The following is a 20,099-nucleotide window of genomic DNA, read 5'->3' on the forward strand; positions in this document are numbered from 1 at the left end:
AGCCTGAAGTCAGGCAAAAACGGACATGCTTCCTCTGCCGTGCCCGCCCCGCCCCCACCGAAATCACACGGAAGACAGGCACAACCTTCGAGCCGGTCAGGGGCTGGGTCAGAGCCTCTGGACCTAAGCTTGAAAGGATGCTCAACGGGCCATGGCTTAAAGCACAAGCCACCTTCTACACCCGTTCATCCTTTTCTAATTACTCCAAATCAAGGGAAATGGAAAAGGAGGAATGGGAAAAACGGAGCTGGATGCAGAAACTGCTTTTCAGTCAATGGGGGAAGTGGGGAAAAGCTTGTGCCCAAGTAAAAAGTGAGCATGAGATCTTCAAGAATCACTTAATGCAAGTGACAGCCAGACACCGGGGGAAACTGGATGATGAGACCCAAGGCGATGGAAAGCCGGTTCTCGCTTTCTAACTCCACGACCTCAGGGCAGTCACTTAGCTGGCTTGATAGAACATGCAATTCATTTTTTTTTAACTGATCAAAATATGTAAATAAAAACTTGCTTATTAGATATTCTACCAATTTCACAGAGTTGTTCTGAAGCTTCCATCATAATAAACATGCGACCACGTTTTGAAAAAACAGTCGAGTACTATACAAAAATGAGATCTCACTAGCAAACACTATTCACATTCCTGATTTCTTAAAGGGACAATCTCTCCCTGACTTCTTAAAGGGACAACGCAAACTGCTTGTCTGAGATCCCAACCCTCAACATGCCGGCCCTCTCAACACAGGCAGTGATTAGTCATTTGCTCCCTCACTCCACCGAGAATCCCCTTTCCTTATTTTCTATCCATGAGTTTATCTGTCCACTCTTACTGCTCTCACTGGGCCCGGCACCAGTCAGCCGGGACTCTTTGCCTTTCCAGGAGCACAAGCGGGCTCTGCCACTTCTCTACCTTTGCACAAAATATTTCTTCAACCTGCGATGTCTTCCCCCAAAAGGCCTGACTATCCAATTCTGCCCATCCTTCAACACCCAGCTCAAAGGATTCCTCCTCGTTATTCTCCCTAGAACTCAATGTCAGAATTAATTTCTCTTTCTCATTCATTCACTCATTTATTCAACAGCTAAGGAGGGAGTGCCGGCCACATGGCAGGAGTTCAAGACTAAACAATGTTGAACAAAACGAAGATCCTGCCTTCTTAGAGCTTACATTCCGGTGAGGAAAACACATGTTAAACAAAATGAATAAATGAGCAAATCCTAGGGAAAACCAGAGACTGGTAAATGTTATGGAGAAACATCCAGAGCAGGACACAGAGGATGGGGATAATGGGTAGGAGATAAGTTGTCATGTGCAACAGTCACGGTTAGGGTGAGGCTTCACTGAGGTGGTGACATCTGTGCAAAGACTTGAGAGACATCAGCAGTCGGTCATGCAGCCGTCTCTGAGAGAGGGGGCCCAGGCAGAGGAGGGTCACTATAAATGTCCTGATGTGAGAACTTGCCTGGCACATGCGTGGATCATCCGGGAAGCCAGTGAGTGTCAGAGCAGAGGGAAAATCAGAGAAATAGAGAGAGAGATGTAAAGGAAGGAGGCCAAGCCTATCAGAAGGATGCTGTAAGCTACTGAAGGATTTTTGCATCTTTTGCAACTGGAGTGACTAGGAACCACTGGAGGAGCAGCGGCGGGGCAGTGACATGATGTGACTTATGTTTTCCAAGGTCTGTTCTGGCTGCCTGTGGAAAAGAGAATGTAGGTGCAAGGTGGGAACAGGGGGGCTCGAGGGGAGAAGCAGGTAGGTTCTCTACGTATTTTGAATGCAGACCCAACATTCCCATTTTAAAAATATTAAGTCTACTATGGACTTATCTTCTAAAAAATTAAGTGACGGGGTTCCTGGAAGGTAGGGATGGTGGCTTACTATATACAGATTCCACATATGCTTCACACAATGCCTGGTCCCTAGAGAGTTCAATGATGGTTTAGGGACGGAGCCAACATTCCCCACTGTGTCAAGTTTTGCTACGTATATTGTGCTGTTTCTTTCCTGAATAGAAAGAGCTGGAAGTAGTAATGCCCGAACTACAAGCTAATACATCGATCTTCCCATGCTCTTTAGAGAAGAAATGTCACAAATGACAAATTCTCTTTCACTAAGTTACAGTTCGGCAACTCCTTCCTGAGATTCCTTATTAAGTTATCACGAAAATATAAAATATCAAATGGGATTTGCTGGAGAAAAGCAGGCAAAATTGAGTTTTCTCTGTTAAAAACAGTCTGGCTCCTGGTGATTTACCACATTTCCTTCTTCCCATCTGATTTCGACATTTGTCATCTTTCCTGAAACCGGCGGGACCCAGAACCACTCATCTCACCAACGGCTTCTTGAAGAGATGCTCTTTACCAACCACCAAACAGCCAACATCAATTTCACAAACAGGGTTGAGTTTATGTTCCTTTTTGTAAATTATGCTTTTGTCAAACTAGAGTAGCCCTCCGTAGTCAAGATTGGTGTAGAACCTTTCGTGCATGCTAAGTCGCTTCAGTCGTGTCCAAAGGCCCACCCTTTGGCCATGGGATACTCCAGGCAAGAATACTGGAGTGGGTCGTCATTCCTTGCAGTCTGGGGCCATTAACAAGGTACATAAAATCAGGGTTTTGAGAACCACAAAGAATCACAACCACACCCGTGTACAGTCTTGTCATTTTACTGAGACTATTAAATATTCTTAAGGTTACATTGGATCTAAAGCACACACAGAGCTAACCTACTGCTAACACTGGAACCCAAAGCCCAAATCTCTCAACATCTGGCCCAATGCTCCTTTTCAAAGCCCCTGCCAGATGCCCTCTGAGTAGCATCTTCTAGAAAATCTGAGCAGCTGTCCTCCCACCCTCTGGAAAGAGAAATCAGCAAGTGGATTCTCATTGATAAAGATATCATTCACTCTTATTTTCAGATAAACCAATAAGAGCTAAGTATCCATTATTTTTATAATTTCTCCATTCCATCTCTGCCTCTTCTTTGTTGCTGTTCTCAAAAATGGATTCAAATGCCTAAAAAATTTGGCACATCTTTTGGCAAAGTCCCAAAGGCAAAGTTTAATTTCCTGCCTACTCCAGATGTGAGAAGAAAATTCACCCCCTCCAGACGTGCTGAAGTCAGTGAGTGGGTCAAAAACTAAGAAGTTGTCAATTCAGGCTCTAAGCCCATCAAACAGTGATAAGGAGATCCAAACATTCCAGACTGATATAAACAGCTGATAACTGCCTTTAAAGCAACCTCCTCAACCTCACCAAAACACAAGCCCAGAACATGCAAACAAAGCATTTCTTAAACATACCAATTTAAGTCCTCTAAAATACCCAGATATTTCTTAACCATCTACTGCTCTGTGCTTTGCAGATACACTCACTGAGATACATACACTCTTTTCTGTACTGCAAGAAAACTCAAATACCTAAAGAGTATTTTTAAACTCATTTTGGTTTTGTTGTTGTTTAGCTGCTAAGCCATGTCCAACTCTTTAGCGACCCCATAGACTGTAGCCCACCAGGCCTCTCTGTCCATGAGATTTCCCAGGCAAGAATACTGGCTGCTGCTGCTGCTGCCAAGTCACTTCAGTCGTGTCCGACTCTGTATGACCCCATAGACGGCAGCCCACCAGGCTCCCCCGTCCCTGGGATTCTCCAGGCAAGAACACTGGAGTGGGTTGCCATACTGCAGTGGTTGCTATTTCCTTCTCTGTGGGAATCTTCCAGAGTCAGGGATGGAACTTGTGTCTCTTACATTGGCAGGTGGATTCTTTACCACTGAGCCACCAGGGGAGCCCTTTTAAATTCATAATATTCCATTAATCGCTTTTCTGAAGATGCTGCTACTGCAATCGTGGTTATTTAAGTAATAAACCAGCAAATAATTGAAGTGCATGGCCTCGAAGGAGTCAGACCAGAAACCCGAGGAGAAACATCTCTGAAACTATTCTGTCATCAGCTGAGGTCAAGTAAAAGCTGGGGTATGCACTGAGAGAAATGAACACAAGAGAAGTTGGGACCCACAGAGGGTGAGAGAAAAACCCTGAAAGTCTCCAACAAATGTGCTTTCACTTCATAAAAGGGCAGCAACAAGGATTTTCTCCCACACATAAATTAATTTGGTTTCCCTTCTGCTGGGCTGCTGTTTACACATTCAGTTTCATCCAAGAGGTGTTCCTTGTTTCAGTTTTGGGGAGCTCCCCTTCAGCAAGGTCTGTGGGCCACCCCCGCCCCCAGCACCTGTCAGGCTTCAGAATGAGAAAGGCTTCTGTCACTGGGATGCTCAAATAGCATTCCTGCAATCTAAGAGATTAATTTGTTGGACATCGCAAACTTTAGAACAAATGAGGCTTGTCTTTTGACCCTCTTTCACAATTTGAGAACTCACCCCATCCCCACCCCTTCTCCCATCCCCAACCCTCTCCCTCCCAGAGCTGTGAGACTCCTGGAAATGCTGTCTGCACATCCAGCATCCACCATGGATTTCACAGTTTTTCTAACTAAGTCTCCAGGGGAAGGCTCTGAAGGGCCAATGTAAATAACTCCCTTCTAGATGCATTATTTTTAACTTTCTAGAATAGGAAGCTATTTCCATTGCTAATTTTACGACAACCTATGTCTCTGACAGCCAGGTTCACACTCATTCCTGTCAATTTTACACAACAGTCTGTTTCCGTGTTTTTCCCTTTAAATCAGAAACTCAGAAAGAATTAAGAATAGAAGCAGCGCAATTACAGAATGAAAACACGCTGAATATATTTTGTTTCCATGTGGCAAATATTTCTCCTTTGGGGAAAACAAAACAAAATTTCACTACCTAACACATTTATTTACAATTCAGTTCTCAAGCAGAGAAACTGAGTAACTTGAGATCTATCACTCTTGCTGCATTTTTTTCCCAGCTCACTTCATTTTTGGTTTGACAGTTTTAATCAGGTGCATTTAATTGGACTGATATTCAATTCAAAAGGTCCTTGTGCAGAAAGATCAGGAGGCAAGAGAGAAAAAATATATAAGGAGGCACCTATTAATTTTCATGCCTTTTGGCTGAGGTTAAAGCTAGTGGAGACGGAAGCCGAACAGCCTCAGTTCTTAATCTACCCACAAACCATTGCCACCAGTCAATACACACGAATCTCATCGGCAGTTATTGAAGAGCATCAGGATTAGGTTCTTAGGACTCGCCTGGATGGAGCTGACTCACGGTCAGTCCTCTGGCATCCAACACCCTCTTCTTGTGACCACAGGTGTGTTCACCTGATCCCTAACTTTCCAGTTTATTTGCATCTAAAAATATTGCATGTTTTCCATTTCCACCTAATACGCATCCATAGCTCAACAGGCCACTATCAGTATTATCAGTTATACCAGGAATACCCACCTTAAAACATACAATAGATTTTTCCTTGCAACTGTACACGAAAGCAGTCTGTAAAGTTTACACAACAGTGTACAAAAGCTATTAGTAAAACCAATGCTGATAATGGATTTAATTCAACATTTACTGAGCATTTACTATTAACATATTCAGGGAACTGTTCTCTGCAACAGAGAGCCTCAGAGACAGTAACAACGTCTAGGCCAACAGTTTAACAGGGGAGCAAGAATTGCACAAGCCTATGAAACACAGTGGCTGGTGCCATCACAGAGTCCTGTGTGCCTAAGAGAGCAAATCATTCATTCCAATCGTGCAGGTGGCTTTGGAAACGGACCTTGGAGGATGAAGAAGATTTCAACAGATTACCCTGGAAATTCACTTATAAGAGGGCTCCCTCCTCTGCAAACTATCAAACAGGAAATAGCCCAGTTGTGGAGTAAGCTAATATTCTGGAGACCTTGTTAGATAGTTTCACTTAAAGAAAATGTTTTCAGATTCTCCACTCTTCATATTTTAAAAACATCCCATCTATTGACTGGTTAAGGGCAGATTGACCAACTACATTACCCAACTCACTCCTTTTGAAATAAAAAAAAAACCATTAAGTTATACATGCCTGGAGCAGGACAATGAGGCAAGCCAGACCAAAGCAGGGGTAGCTGGGCTCCTGTGGTTGTCAGTGACGAGGACCGCGTACATGAACGTTCTAGGGTCATGTTCTCAGTCCCCCTATCAAACATGGAGAGGGATGCATGTCCCTACCACCAGAGAGGGTGTCCAAAGCACCATCAGGGCTCCCTCCCGTTCGCGTCTAGTCTCTTCTGGGAAATTAGCCTCCTCTCAGGCCACCTTTGCTGTGCTATGCTTAGTCAGTCCAGTCCGACTCTTTGCGACCCCGTGGTCTGCAGCCCTCCAGGCCCCTCCGTCCACGGGGATTCTCCAGGCAAGAGTACTGCAGTAGGTTGTCATGCCCTCCTCCAGGCCACCGTTCCCAGGAGGCTAAAAACCTGGTGCACAGGTTCTGGAGTCCACTCTCAATGACGTATGTATCACAAGAGAAAGGTCTTTCCCCTCTGATTGGCTGCTGGAGGTCATGTGCCACTCCCTGGACCTATCGCTGAAGCCAAGGGATGGGCTCTACAACGGGCTCCACGTGGGTCACAGAAAAGGGAAGAGGCACCCGGAGGACAAAAGCAGTGACCTCGGTAATGCTTAATGAAGGTTTAGCATGCTGCACATCAGGTTGTTCTGAACCAATTTTATGATCCTGAGCATAAAACATATCCTCATTTAGGCCGGTTTACTTGCCAATTTTTCGATCGTCCTTTTGTAGCCTAAAAGCCTCAGCACATCCCCCACACTGGTTCTGCCCTCAGTGAAGGCACCTCTCAGGGCTCTGGGCCTCCAAGTCCACAGTCTAAATGACACGCCCGCAATCGGCTCCGCAGGACCAAGCCGCAGAGACCACGGTTATTGAACCTGACGCCCAGGGGCACCCATCCCTTATCAGCATGGCCAGGAAGAAAATGTAAGAACTGCTAGTTACTTCAAACTGCCAGAGTGGAGAAGACAGCCAGATGCCTGTCACCAGTCCAGCTGGGGAAAAGGTGCCATGAGGGCAGTGGGAAATGAGTGGAAGTCTGGATAGGATAAGAGTCTGCAGACTGAGACAGCAGGGCTGCCTCCTGGGTCAAGACGACCACTTTGCACACAGCAGTGTTTGCAGATTACTGTTGGAAGTGTCCACGAAGAAAACAAAGGTAACACACATTAACACATTGCTCCGTATCTTCAGAGAGAGTTCCAAACAGTATCTAAGCCAGTTTCAATATTCTCATAGAAAGTTGCCAGGTCCTCCAGTAACCCAGGAACAACCCAAGCTCCCCCATCAAGCTGCCCATCTCAACACGAATGGCAACCCCTCCACCCCTACAGTTGCTGGGACCAAAATCCCACGGCCAGTCTCCACTAGCTTCTTTCTCTCACACCCCTCATCTAATTAATTTGTGGATTCTGTTGGTTCTGCTTTCAACATACATTCCAAATCTTGCCACTTTTCAACATTTCCACCACTCCCACCCTCGTATACTGCACTGTACCCCTGGCCTAGACTATGGCAGTAACCTTTTGATTGGTTGACTTACTTCCAATTCTTGCCCCCTCCCCACTATATTCTTAACCAGTAGCCAGAGTAAGCTTTTAAAAATATTATGTCCAATTCCACTGTGTGTGCTAAGTCACTTCAGTCATATCCGACTCTTTGCAACCCTATGGACCATAGCCCACCAGGCTCCTCTGTCCATGGGATTCTCCAGGCAAGAGTGGAGTGGGTTGGGTTGCTGTGCCCTCCTCCAGGGGGTATCTTCCTGACCCAGAGATTGGATTCTTTACCATTAGCACCACCTGGGAAGCCCCTAATTTCACTGCTTCATCCTTAAAGCCTCCACGATGGCTTCTCAGGCTTCTCAGGCTTCTCAGAATAAAATCCAAAACCTTGACCTTGACCTCAAGGCCCTACATAATCTGCATCCCTCTGACCTCATCTCCTACCACTGTGCCTGGTAGGCTGCTACCTCAGGGCCTTTGCACTTGCTATCCCCTTTGCCTGAAATCTTTCTCCCCCAAATAAGCAACATGACCGATTCCCTTACTTCCTGCAGTCTCCCCTCAAATATCATTGTTTATTAGAATAGAAGCCCCCTGAGAGAGAAGATTTTGTTCTGCGTGCCGCTGTATTCTCAGTATTGAGAATGGTACTCCCCGGATCAGGTGCTCAAATATTTGTCACATGTATGAATGAGAAAGAAAAATTGGGCTTAACAATCAGAACAGTGGCCCTTGTCGGTACTAGAAATGAGAACGGTTTTCAAAATTACAAATGACAATTCTATTTGTCTCATGTGATCAAACACAGAATAGGGAAAAGAGCCTGTTTTGCCAACGTTTCCACTAGAACCTCCTTGCTGGCCAACAAAAGACAATAGCAGTCTAGGGGAATGAGTGACTGAAGCTGAAGCCTCCTCTAGGAAGTCCCAAATTTCTTTGAGCTTTAGCTTAACATTTCAAGTGAATTCTGCACTCTATACTATAGATGAGCTTGTCCTTACTTAACAATACAGGGGCATTTCTCACAAACCATCCAAGAACATTATTCTCCTGGAAAGTGCACCATGTCTCTCTGGATACCCATCTTCTTTGGAGAAACATGTACTCTAACAAGAGGAATGAGAATGTATAAAAAGCATGTAGTACAATGTCAAGAGTAAGAAGTGGCTGGCATAGTTACTATCATCAGAAAACAGACAGCATGCAGCCTAGTACCCCCATCTTCCGAGAGCAAAGCGAATGCCCAGAGGGTACTTGCCAGGTTGATCCAACGGATCTGGGGGATATTGAGAACTACAGCTCTATTTGTTGAAGCTGAGTTTTGTTATAGGAATTATTTTAGAGAAGAAAAGCCTTGGAGACCTAGTGCCTATGTCTAGCTTCTAGGCAGAGGCTTAGAGAGGGCTGGTGATCTTTGAGCTCAGATGTCCCAATGCAGAGGTCAGAGCTTCAACTACTATATCATTAAGTGATCATCAGTGAGTAAATGAATGAGTGGTCCCTAGAAAGAGGCCTGGAACATGACAGGTTTCCAACAAACATTTGCTAAATGAGAGAACAATCATCTATAAAGCACCAGAAACATACCTGGTTCTATATTCAGTGTTTTAATAATCACCAGCAAATTTGATCCTCACAATAATTTTAGGCGGGAGACTGTACTCTTTTCCATTTACAGACCAGGAAACCAAGGTTACAAAAGGCTTACTTAATATTCACACTTAGTGACAAAGTAAGGTTTAAACTCAAACCTTCAGAATATGAATAACTTGACAAAAAAAGTAATATTTCAGGTCAAAAAGTAATATTTCAGGTAACCAAAAAGTACCAAAGTACTTTCACACAGTTGACATATTTTTTTATCTTGGTTTGATGAGATTTAAAAATGCATACATACTCAAACATGATGTGTGAAACACGATTATTATGTTTGTAACATGATTATTATTTTCTGAGAAGTGTCTCAGAAACGACTGAGCCTTTGCAGCAGCTTGCCCCCATATCAAATAGCTCCAAGCAGCGGTATTTTAAGTCATCATTCCTATTTTAACAGTTCTTATGAATTCTTTTTGTTTTCTCTATTATGCCTATGCAGAGCACTTTCCTTCTAAATTTGAGGCTTTTTGTTTGCCATAACTGAAACAACAATCACCAGGCTTATTAAAATTCTGAGCAAACTAAGGATGAAAGCCTAGAGTTGTAGGTCGAATTGCTGTTGTTGTTTAGTCACTAAGTCACGTGGGACTCTTTTGCGACCCCATGGCCTGTAGCCCACCAGGCTCCTCCATCCATGGGATTCTGCAGGCAAGAATACTGGAGTGTGTTTCCATTTCTTTCTGCAGGGGATCTTCCGGACCCAGGGACTGAACATGCAGCTCCAGCTTTGGCAGGTGGATTCTTTGGCACTGAGCCACCTGGGAAGCCCCACAGGCCAAACTGCATCCCCCATAAAGATGCTAATGTCCAATTTGCAGTACCCATGAAAGTGACTGATTTTGGAAATAGGATCTTTGTAGGTGATCAAGTTGAGATGAGGTCATTAGGGTGGGCCCTAACCCAGTATGATTGGTGCCCTAATAAAAAGGGGAGATTGCACACAGACAGACAAGCCACGTAAAGACCACAGGTGTACAGCCACAAGTCAAGGAGCTACCAGAAGCTGGCAGAGAGGCTCACAACACACCCTTTCTTAGCCTCTTTGGAAGAAGCATGGAGCTGCTGCCACCTTCATCTTGATCTTGAACTTTTGGCCTCCAGAACAGTGAGACAATACATTTCTTTTCTGACCTTCTTTTGAATCATGGGAATACAATATCTATTTGCTTTGTGTTAAAAAAGACCCAGATGCTGGGAAAAATTGAAGGCAGGAGGAGAAGGGGACAACAGAGGATGAGATGGTTGGATGGCATCACCGACTCGATGGACATGAGTTTGAGCAAGCTCTGGGAGTTGATGATGGACAGGAAGCCTGGCGTGCTGCGGTCCATGGGGTCACAGAGTTGGACATGATTGAGCAACTGGACTAACTGACAGTACATATAATTGTTACAGGATCTTACTGATTAAGAATAACTAAAAAAAATTTTCCCATCATTGAAGCTGTTCAATTGGTGGTACTTTGTAACAGCAGCTCTAGAAAATGAATATATATAAGTTGGAATGAAGAAGGCCTGAGATGCCTGAGACTGTTTTCTGGGGTTTCACCTCTGAATTCTAAACTGTAGACTCAGTTGGTACTGTAGTTTTTGTATAAGCTAGGTTTATTGTACAGAACCGGCCACCCCCACCGCTCAGTGTGAAGTCCCTTGAGGCTACAGAGACTATAAACAGACTAAAAAGCTATTTTTGACTCTCTCTAAACTTTAGCCAAATTTCTGTCCAATGAAAGATTTTGAGAAAAGACATTAATCAAGAGAAGTCTTCTATTACTACAGTAACTTAGAAATCTCCAAATAAATATATGTGTGTGGATATATATGTGGACTTTCCAGGTGGCACTACTGGTAAAGAACCCACCTGCCAATGTGCCAATGCAGGAAACATAAGAGATGCAAGTTCAATCCCTGGGTCAGGAAGATCCCCTGGAGAGAGCATGGCAACCCGCTCCACTATTCTTGCCTGGAGAATCCCATGGACAGAGGAGCCTGACGGGCTACAGTCCATGGGGTCGCAGAGTCAGACATGACTGAAGTGACTTAGCTCACATACACATATACATGTATGTGTACTCATCACCACATATGTTGTGGCCAATTAATAAGAAAGGAATAGTTCCAGATATAGCATGAATTCACTGCCCAATCAAGAGACCAAAACAGCACTGGTTAGCCCACGGATTGATTCCTTGCTGCTTCACCCTTTCAGGCACCTCCATGTTACAAAAAGCATATAGAGTCTGTCCCCTCAAGCAATCAGAAGTAAATTTACCATGGGCTCCATGGCATTATCAGAAAAATTGTCTGCTAAGGCTGATAAATCGGCCGATGATCTGCTTCCTTGACTTTTATTTCCTCTTGTATGAATGTTTTCATCCCAACATTACCAATACCTGTTCTAAGATGAGCGATAACTTATCAAACTGCTGAAATCACCGGGAAATTATTAACAGATCAAGAAAGAACTTAACAACAACAACAAAAAGCCGTAATAACATAATAACGCACTCAGCAGTCTAAGAGCAGCCCTCTATGGAAAGAAAAATGGCTACTTAGTAGAATCTTAGCGTATACATAAAATGGTACATTTCTTTGCGGATACATTTACCAAGTGTTGACAGCACCCACCTTGGAATGAAACATATCACGGTCATAATCCTTCTGCCTGCCAACAGAAAAGTTCACACAGTAAGTCCTTTATTGACTAAAAATATACCTATATCCAGAAGGAGAAGAACCTTAGGGGATAAGAGAATTTAGCAAGGGAGAGGAAATTGCTTTTTATTTAGTGATTAAATACACCTAAAACAAAAGCTGCAGAGGAAGCCACTCCCAAACCCCCTACATGCTCACAGAAGTCGACGGTGCTATGGTGTGAGAATATTTCTTTGGGTTATGCACAAGAATCTATGACACCAAAGAACACCACTTACAAGGACAACCCTAATTCAAAGTCAACTTTAAACACTGATTTAGGTCAACGATTTTAACCTTTACTCGGACCAGGCTTTGTGCCAGAGCTGCTATCTAGTGGTCAAACGTTCACTTATTTGCTGTCTCCTTTCCCTGCTCACCTTCTGGCACACACAAATGAAGTCAATGATAGCAGGCCAAAAGACAGCGGCTACAACAAACACCACACGAAACCAGCAAACAAGGGCGGTTCCAAGGGCCACAATACCCTGCAGTCAGATTAACAGCCCCTGAGCAATTTGGAGTCCACTGGTTTTGTCCACTTCATTCTCTTTCCAGAATTTCAGGGGGGACTTCCCTGGTGGTCCGCAGGTTAAGAATTCACCCGCCAGAGCAGAGGGTTCAATCCCTGGTCTGGGAAGATCCCACAGGCCACGGAGCAACTAAGCCCATTCACCACAACTATTGGGCCTGAGCTCTGCAACAGGAGAAGCCACTGCCGATGCAATGAGAATCCCAGGCCCTGCAACTAGAGCGTGGCCCCTGCTCACTGCAACTAGAGAAAGCCTGCACAAAGCAGCAAAGACCTAGCCCAGCCCCAAAAAAGTTCATTAAAACTGATCCTATTATATACACACTTTTAGAATCTTCTCTCTTACCTCGTAATATGTTTAGAACTTCTTTCCAAGTCAGTCAACAAAAAGAAACAATATTAATTTAAAAAGAAGGCAATGGACATGCCTTCTATCTCTAATCAGCTTTGATTACACTAACCAGGTTCTTGTTCTTAATTCTGTCCCAAGAAGTTGCTGACCTTTGGAGGGCCACTGACAATGAAGACCCAGCACAGCCGAAAAAAAAAGAATTTCAGGGATGATTTCCTCTCTTCCTGGGCTTTCTTCAGGCATGCCCGAAGAAACCTTAGGGTTTCACTAAGAAAGCTTTGCTAAGTCTTTCACCTGAAAGAAACCTGGCACTGTTTTCTAGCTCTCTGTCTCCAGGAGCAATGCTCCAGAGGAGAAAGCATTCATTTCTACTTCCCCAACAAAGCTTGATCCTTCTGGAAACGCATTAAGTAGTAAGGCTGAGGTCAGGGAACATGTCTACTGTTGCTGCAGATGAAGGTTCAACCTCAAGGTAAATGTTCAACAACAAAAAAATCCCTCTGTCATGCAGATGTCTGGCCCCAAAGTGACCCTGGCCATTTCCCGGGATTGACCTCTTACACTATTCATATGTCAGTTCCTCTTGTTAACCTTTTGGGAGTCTATAAAATGCCCCACTTCTCTATTTGAATAACCACGCCACTTCTTTTTCATCTTATAGATCCTATAACTCTCTGCAGCCCTCTAGCTGCAATATTCCCCCACATGTTATAAGAACTTAGTTACCCAGCTGATCCTCCAACCAACAACTAGTATTTGAAAAGGAAGATGAAAGACTGTGGGGCTTCCCCAGTAGCTCAAACAGTAAAGAATCTGCCTGCAATGCAGGACACCCGGGTCAGGTCCCTGGGTTGGGAAGATCCCCTGGAGGAGGGCATGGTAACCCATTCCAGTACTCTTACCTGGAGAATCCCATGGGCAGAGGAGCCTAGTGGGCTACAGTCCATAAGGTCCCGAAGAGCTGGACACAATTGAGCAACTAACACACTTTCACTTTTCATGAAGCGCTACAGGGCCATTTAAAGCTTTCATTGGAAAAGCTTTTTGATATAAATATTCTCAACTGCTCAGGCTTTGTTTTCAATCTACATGGTTTGAAGCTACTTAGAGAAAGTCAAATTCTTTTGGTATTTCCACACTAACGTCAACAGTAGTGAATCCTGTAAAGCAGTGTCGGCAGTCTTTTTCTGTGAACAGTCAGGCAGTAAATATTTTAGGCTTTGTGGTGCACATACATTCTCTGTCCCATGTTCTTTGTTGTTGCTGCTACCATTGCTTATTTTTTTAAACAAATGCTTTAAAATACAAAATCCATTCTCAGCTCAAGGGGCTGCACAGAAATAGGCCATAGTTTGCTGACCCGTGTTCTAAAGAATAGATATATATTATTTTCTTTATCGTCAAAGCTGAATGGCATTTAAAACAATATTGGAAATTTGGAGAGATGGCCACAAGTTTCATCACCATCTTCTTAATCTAGCCATACCTGTGAGTCACTAAGCACCTTGGTACCTCGGTTTCTTCATCTGTAAGAGGGAGTAGAGTAGATCCGTGATTTATAAACCACACTCTCAAAAAACCATAGGTCTCCAGGGAAGGGCTTGGTTGTGTGGATCCATTTACCTCCCACCCTAGCACAGCTAACCTGCAGCCCTGCTTTTTCCTCGTCTATACAGAGGCACTCTCTTTAAAGACAGCAGTTCCACTAATTTTTTTTAAAATATGTATTCATTTATCTATTTGGCTGAGTGGGGGGATTTAGCTGAGCACTCAGGATATTTGATCTTTGTTGCAGCATTCGGGATCTTTAGTCATGACAGGAAAAGCCTTAACTGCAGCATGTGGGATCTAGTTCCCTGACCCGGGATGGAACCTGGGCCCCCTGCACTGGGAGCTTGGAGTCTTAGCCACTGGAACAGCAGGGAAGGCCTTTCTTTTTTGAGTTTTAAAAACACTGTATTCAATGATCTCAGGGATCACCCTAGTGCTCATCCTCCATGAATCCATTACTGGATAATCGGTCCTTTTCCAATTGTACTGGGAAGTGTCAGATAGAGAGGAAATGATTTAAAATCCTATGCTGAAGTTAAAAGCAAGAGATCTTACACATGTGCTTACTTAGATTTGTGGGAATCCACCGGATAGCCATATCATGTGCGTGCAAACCCCAAGCATACTGATAAGAGTTCACACTGGCACCTCTCTGCTTAGGGCTCTGGAAAAGCAGGATGGTTTAGCACTGGACAGGGCAGTGAGCTCAGATCCAGAGACCCAGCTTCCAGGCTGAATTTGGTACTTACAGGTTCCCACTATAATTCCTGGTGTTTATTTAACAAAAAACTGGAGCGTCTACTAAATACCAACCCTTTGACTGGGTGTTAGGACCACAGAGATGAACCAGACAGATGTGAACACTCTGCCCTCCATTACTCAGATCCCTCATCTGTAAAGTAGAACAGTAACACCTGCTCCCTCTTGCCGGCCCTGGGCTCCTGCAGAGATGGCGAAGTTTGTGTCAGCTGCCAAGCACAGACAACATGAAACTAGAAAACTACAGATTCTCCTTCTCTTAAGTGTATAATGTGCATGCAGCTTCAAGAATTTACCCAACTGATGGGACTCCCCTGGTGGCTCAGTAGCTAAGAACCCACCTTCCCATCCAGGAGATGCGGGATCCATCCCTGGTCAGGGAACTAAGATTCCACTTGCTGAAGGGCAACAAATCCCAGCCCGCAACTAGAGGAAGCCCTTGTACCTTGCAATGAAGAGCCTAAGCAGTCAAAAAAATTAAAATTAAAAAATAAAAAAGAATTTACCCAGTTGATAAAATGAGGCCACAACACGTTTTGCCTAACCAAAAAAGCACAGCATTTCTAGAACATGAAGCAGCATGGCAAAACAGAAAGGGCTCAAGCCTTGGCACCAGAAAGTCTCACTCAAATCCCACCCAGACCCCCCTACTAAACCCTCCCAATATCTACAGGCCCACAGTTTCATTTGCAGAACAGGATATTAAGGCCTGCAATTTCACAGGGTCACTGTCAAGGTAAATCAGAATTAGATGAGTAAAGCGTGTGGTACAGTGTTAGCACGGAGTGAATATAGTTTCTCTTCTCCCTCCCTCCCAGGCACCCAGAAATCTCAGATGACGGAACACTGTAGTTTAAATAGTAGAGCTTACCTCCGAATTGTTGCTGTTGCGCCCCAGCTCTATAGCATAATCACCTCAACCAAAGAGAACAGGAAACTTCTGGTTGCTACGACCATGGAATCCAGATGTAGAACATGCCCCGTCATCAGGAAAATCTTACAGTCTTGGCACAGTGTGAGGACACAGAGAGAGAGAGAGCAGAGCCGATGACGGAGGGGAGACTCTGCAGTCTGGAATGTGCCCCAAACTGCCAACCACAAAAGGGCTCACTCGCTCTCAGGCTGCGGTGTCTCTGTGGCGTGGGCCACAGCCTCTGCTCTTCTCGGCAAGTTGCCTCAGAACACATGACTTTCTCCAGTCATCGCTAGGCCACATCCACGGGAATCCTCGTGGCAGTGCATTCCTCCACCCAGCCCAGTGAATCAGTGCAGGCCCATCCTTTCCTCATTTCTGAGAGAGGAAGACAGCAGGAGATATTTCCCCAAGTCCTTTCTCTCCCCAAAACCGTTTGATTATATGACGCATTCTTAACTTCTTCATTCGTTCAGTCATTCAGGCATGTTGATGGAACACCTCCTGTATCCTGTGACCCATTCTTTCATTCATCCATTCAATAGTTTACGGAATAGCTCCTATCTTTAATTCTGTTCTTCTCCCATTCACTTACTCAGCATATTTACCGACCATCTACGATACACCAAGTACTGTTATGTGCAAAAGTATACAAGAGTGAGGAAGAAAGAGTCCATGCCCCAAGCTCACAGTCAATAAGGACAAAGACAAATACGCTATTATAACATAGCACAAAAGGTATTATGAGAGACCCACAGGAACCAGGAGACAGGATGCCTAATTTTGCCCAAGAGGTGGGACAATGGTGGGAGGAGAAGAGGGACGAAAGGCTTCCCTCAAGACTGAGTGTTGAAGGGTAAGAAGAAGGTTATCAGGCCAATCAGATGAGTTGAAGACATCCCAGAAGTAGGAAAAAGAATATGCCAAAGTGAGGCTTCCCTGGTGGCTCAGATGGTACAGAATTTGCCTTCAACACAGGAGATACGGGTTCAATCCCTGGGTCGGGAAGATCTCCTGGAGAAGGGAATGGTTACCCACTCCAGTATTCTTGCCTGGAGAATTTCAAGGACAGAGGAGCCTGGTGGGCTACATAGTTCATGGGGTCATAAAAGAGTCGGACACGACTGAGCAACTAACACACACACAAGGAGATACAAGCATGGCGGTCTGCAAAACAGATCACTCAGTATGACTGAAATAAGCGATTACAGGAGGGCAGGAGAGAGGGGGCTCCGGTGATGAAGCATCTTCTATACTTTGCTAAGAATAACAAACTTTATCTTTTTAGGAAAAGCCTCAGTTCAGTTCAGTTCAGTCGCTCAGTCGTGTCCGACTCTGCGACCGCATGAATCGCAGCACGCCAGGCCTCCCTGTCCATCACTCCCGGAGTTCACTCAAACTCATGTCCATTGAGTCGGTGATGCCATCCGGCCATCTCACCCTCTGTCGTCCCCTTCTCTTCCTGCCCCCAATCCCTCCCAGCATCAGAGTCTTTTCCAATGATCCTAAATAAGGATTATCCAGATTGCAGGCGTGTTTTAGGAAGTCTACAGTGGTAGCAGAGTGAAGACTGGCTTTATAGAGGCTGAGGTAGAGGGAAGGCAGACATGAGACTGAAGCAAAAAAAGTTCTCAACTCTCATGGGAAACACTAAGAACATAAATGAGAGCCGTGGCAAGGAACGTGCGCATGATGAACGCTACAGAGATTTTGAAAGAACAATCAACAGACATGGCGGGCAATTTGACGTGGGAGGAAAGGAAGTGGGTGGCATGTAGGAGTGCACACAGGTGTCTGTCTTAAGTAGGTGGGTTCATGGACGGTGGGGATACCAGCCCAGGGACCGCAAGACCAGAAATCCTCCCAGCTCCCAGGGCCTGAAAACCTCAGGCATCTCTGTACCCAACAATGCACTCTCCACGATAAAGCATGCTGCACCCAGGGTACCCACCAGAGTTCTCCTTCTCTGAGGGGGGTACCCAGGAAGTCACAGGGTGAACATGGAGCATCTTCACAGATCAACATTTTGACATATGTATTTGTGGAGAAGAAAAGCAATTTAGTTGCTTAGTTTATTTATAATATTATCTTAAAACAAACATTATGTTATAGAGCAAAATGCTGATTTTGATCCAAATTTTCAGATCAAACAAAAAGACTTCGAAGATACTTCAAAGAAATCTCATAGAGCCTGAGAATACTTGTGAGGGAAGGGTCCCCTGCCTTTGGGGTTCTTCAGTGCAAACAGCCATAAAGTGCTGCACTGTAACCTCATCAAGCCAAACCAAGGACTCAGGAACCCCAAGCCTTGGCATTTCTACTCCTGTGCAGGCATCTTAGAAAGGTGGTTCTCAAAGTCTGAGCTGTGGACCCCCGGGGATCTCTCTGAGAGCCTCTCAGGGATCCTCAAGATCAGAAGTGTTTTCACAATAAAACTAAGATGCTATCTGCCCTTTTCACTCTGCTGACATTTACACTGATGATGCAAAACCAGTGGTGGGTAAAATGCTGGCACCTTGGCTCCGACTGGGACAGTGGCACCAAACCACCCTTGTAATAAATCACTGTTCTCTTTACACCACACACCCACAGTAAACACACACACAACACAATCTTGCCAGTTTCACTTAAGAATGTCTTCGATGAGGGACTTCTCTCTCGTGGTCCAGCAATTAAGACTCTGCGATTCCAACGCAGGGGACACGGGTTCAATCCCTGGTGGGAGAACTAAGAGCCTGTATGTCAGTCGGCGCAGCCAAAAAGAGCCAAAGAATGTCTCTGATGAAGCAGCAGTAGAAATTATTCATTTTATTAAAGGTTGACCCTTGAGTAAGCTTTTTAAAAATATTCAGTGTGATGAAATATGTGCATAAGGCATTTCTGCTATGACTGAAGTCAGATGGCTGTCTCAAGGGAAAGGACATGTGTGACTGAGCTGGGAACTGGACCACTTTTTTCAATTAAAACTTTATTTTTAAATCAGAGGGTAATTGCTTCACAATGCTGTGTTGGTTTCTGCCATACAACAATGTGAATTACACATAAATATACATATGTCCTCGCTCTCTTGAACCTCACTCCCATCCATGGAACATCACTTTTAATTAATAGAATAATTGACAAATAACTGAATGACTTTGGTCATTCAAATCTGGGTATTTGGCAATTTCTTGGAAATAAATGAAGTAAGGTTACAATTTTAAGGGAAAACTGACAGTATTTGTAGCCAATGATAAAATTCAAACTTTCAAGCCAGTATCAAAATTTTGGAAAATTTGTACTTACACCATGAAGGTAACAGCTTCTCAGTACAGACTTTTCAAATAACGTCAGTGTGGACAATACACTTTTTATACTGTGCAATAAAATGTATCAACATTTGGTAGGTCTACATAACTCAGTGAGCCAATAGTTTCCAAATGACCCATGCATGATGGTACCTACGGGGTGGTCCATTCAAAATGCAACATAACTCAGAGGGAGAGGGTGGGATGATTTGGGAGAATGGCATTATAACATGTATACTATCATGTAAGAATCGAATCTCCAGTCTATCTCCGACGCAGGATACAGCATGCTTGGGGCTGGTGCACGGTGATGACCCAGACAGATGTTATGGGGAGGGAGGCGGGAGGGGGGTTCATGTTTGGGAACGCATGTACACCCGTGGTGGATTCATGTCAATGTATGGCAAAACCAATACAGTATTGTAAAGTAAAAATAAAAATTTTTAAAAATAAATAAATAAATAAAGTTTAAAAAAAAAGTGGACATAGAGAATGCATAAAAGAAAAAATGAATCTGGGTTCTAATAAAACTTTATTTACAAAAAGAAAAAAAAATGCAACATAGACCAGTACATTTTAATGCAACTGAATACAAAAGCCCACTGAAATGGTTTCAGATTCCACATTACAACTAAGCTAAGAGGTGGCTTTAAGAAGCTCCCTCTTTTTGAGTCTTGGCAAAGTATCAAAGAAGAGCCGTAATTATCTGAAAAAGCTGTTACATATCTGTGTGAAGCCAGACAGTCTTCCTCTATTCCATCCAAAACAACATGCTGCAACTGACTGAATGCAGCAGCAGATATTAGCATCTTTCTATTAAGTCAGATGTTAAAGAGATTAGGAAACAATGTCACTTTTCTCCCTAAATTTATTTTTTT

General features: G+C 44.1%; 1 protein-coding gene across 2 annotated transcripts in view; it reads right to left on the minus strand.

Moving 5' to 3' along the window:
* Positions 1-20,099, minus strand: part of ZNF827 (zinc finger protein 827) — a 191,814-nt gene that overhangs the window by 152,750 nt on the left and 18,965 nt on the right. The window lies entirely within an intron of this gene.

This window comes from Capra hircus, chromosome 17 (assembly GCF_001704415.2).
Source record: "Capra hircus breed San Clemente chromosome 17, ASM170441v1, whole genome shotgun sequence".
Lineage (NCBI taxonomy): Eukaryota > Metazoa > Chordata > Mammalia > Artiodactyla > Bovidae > Capra > Capra hircus.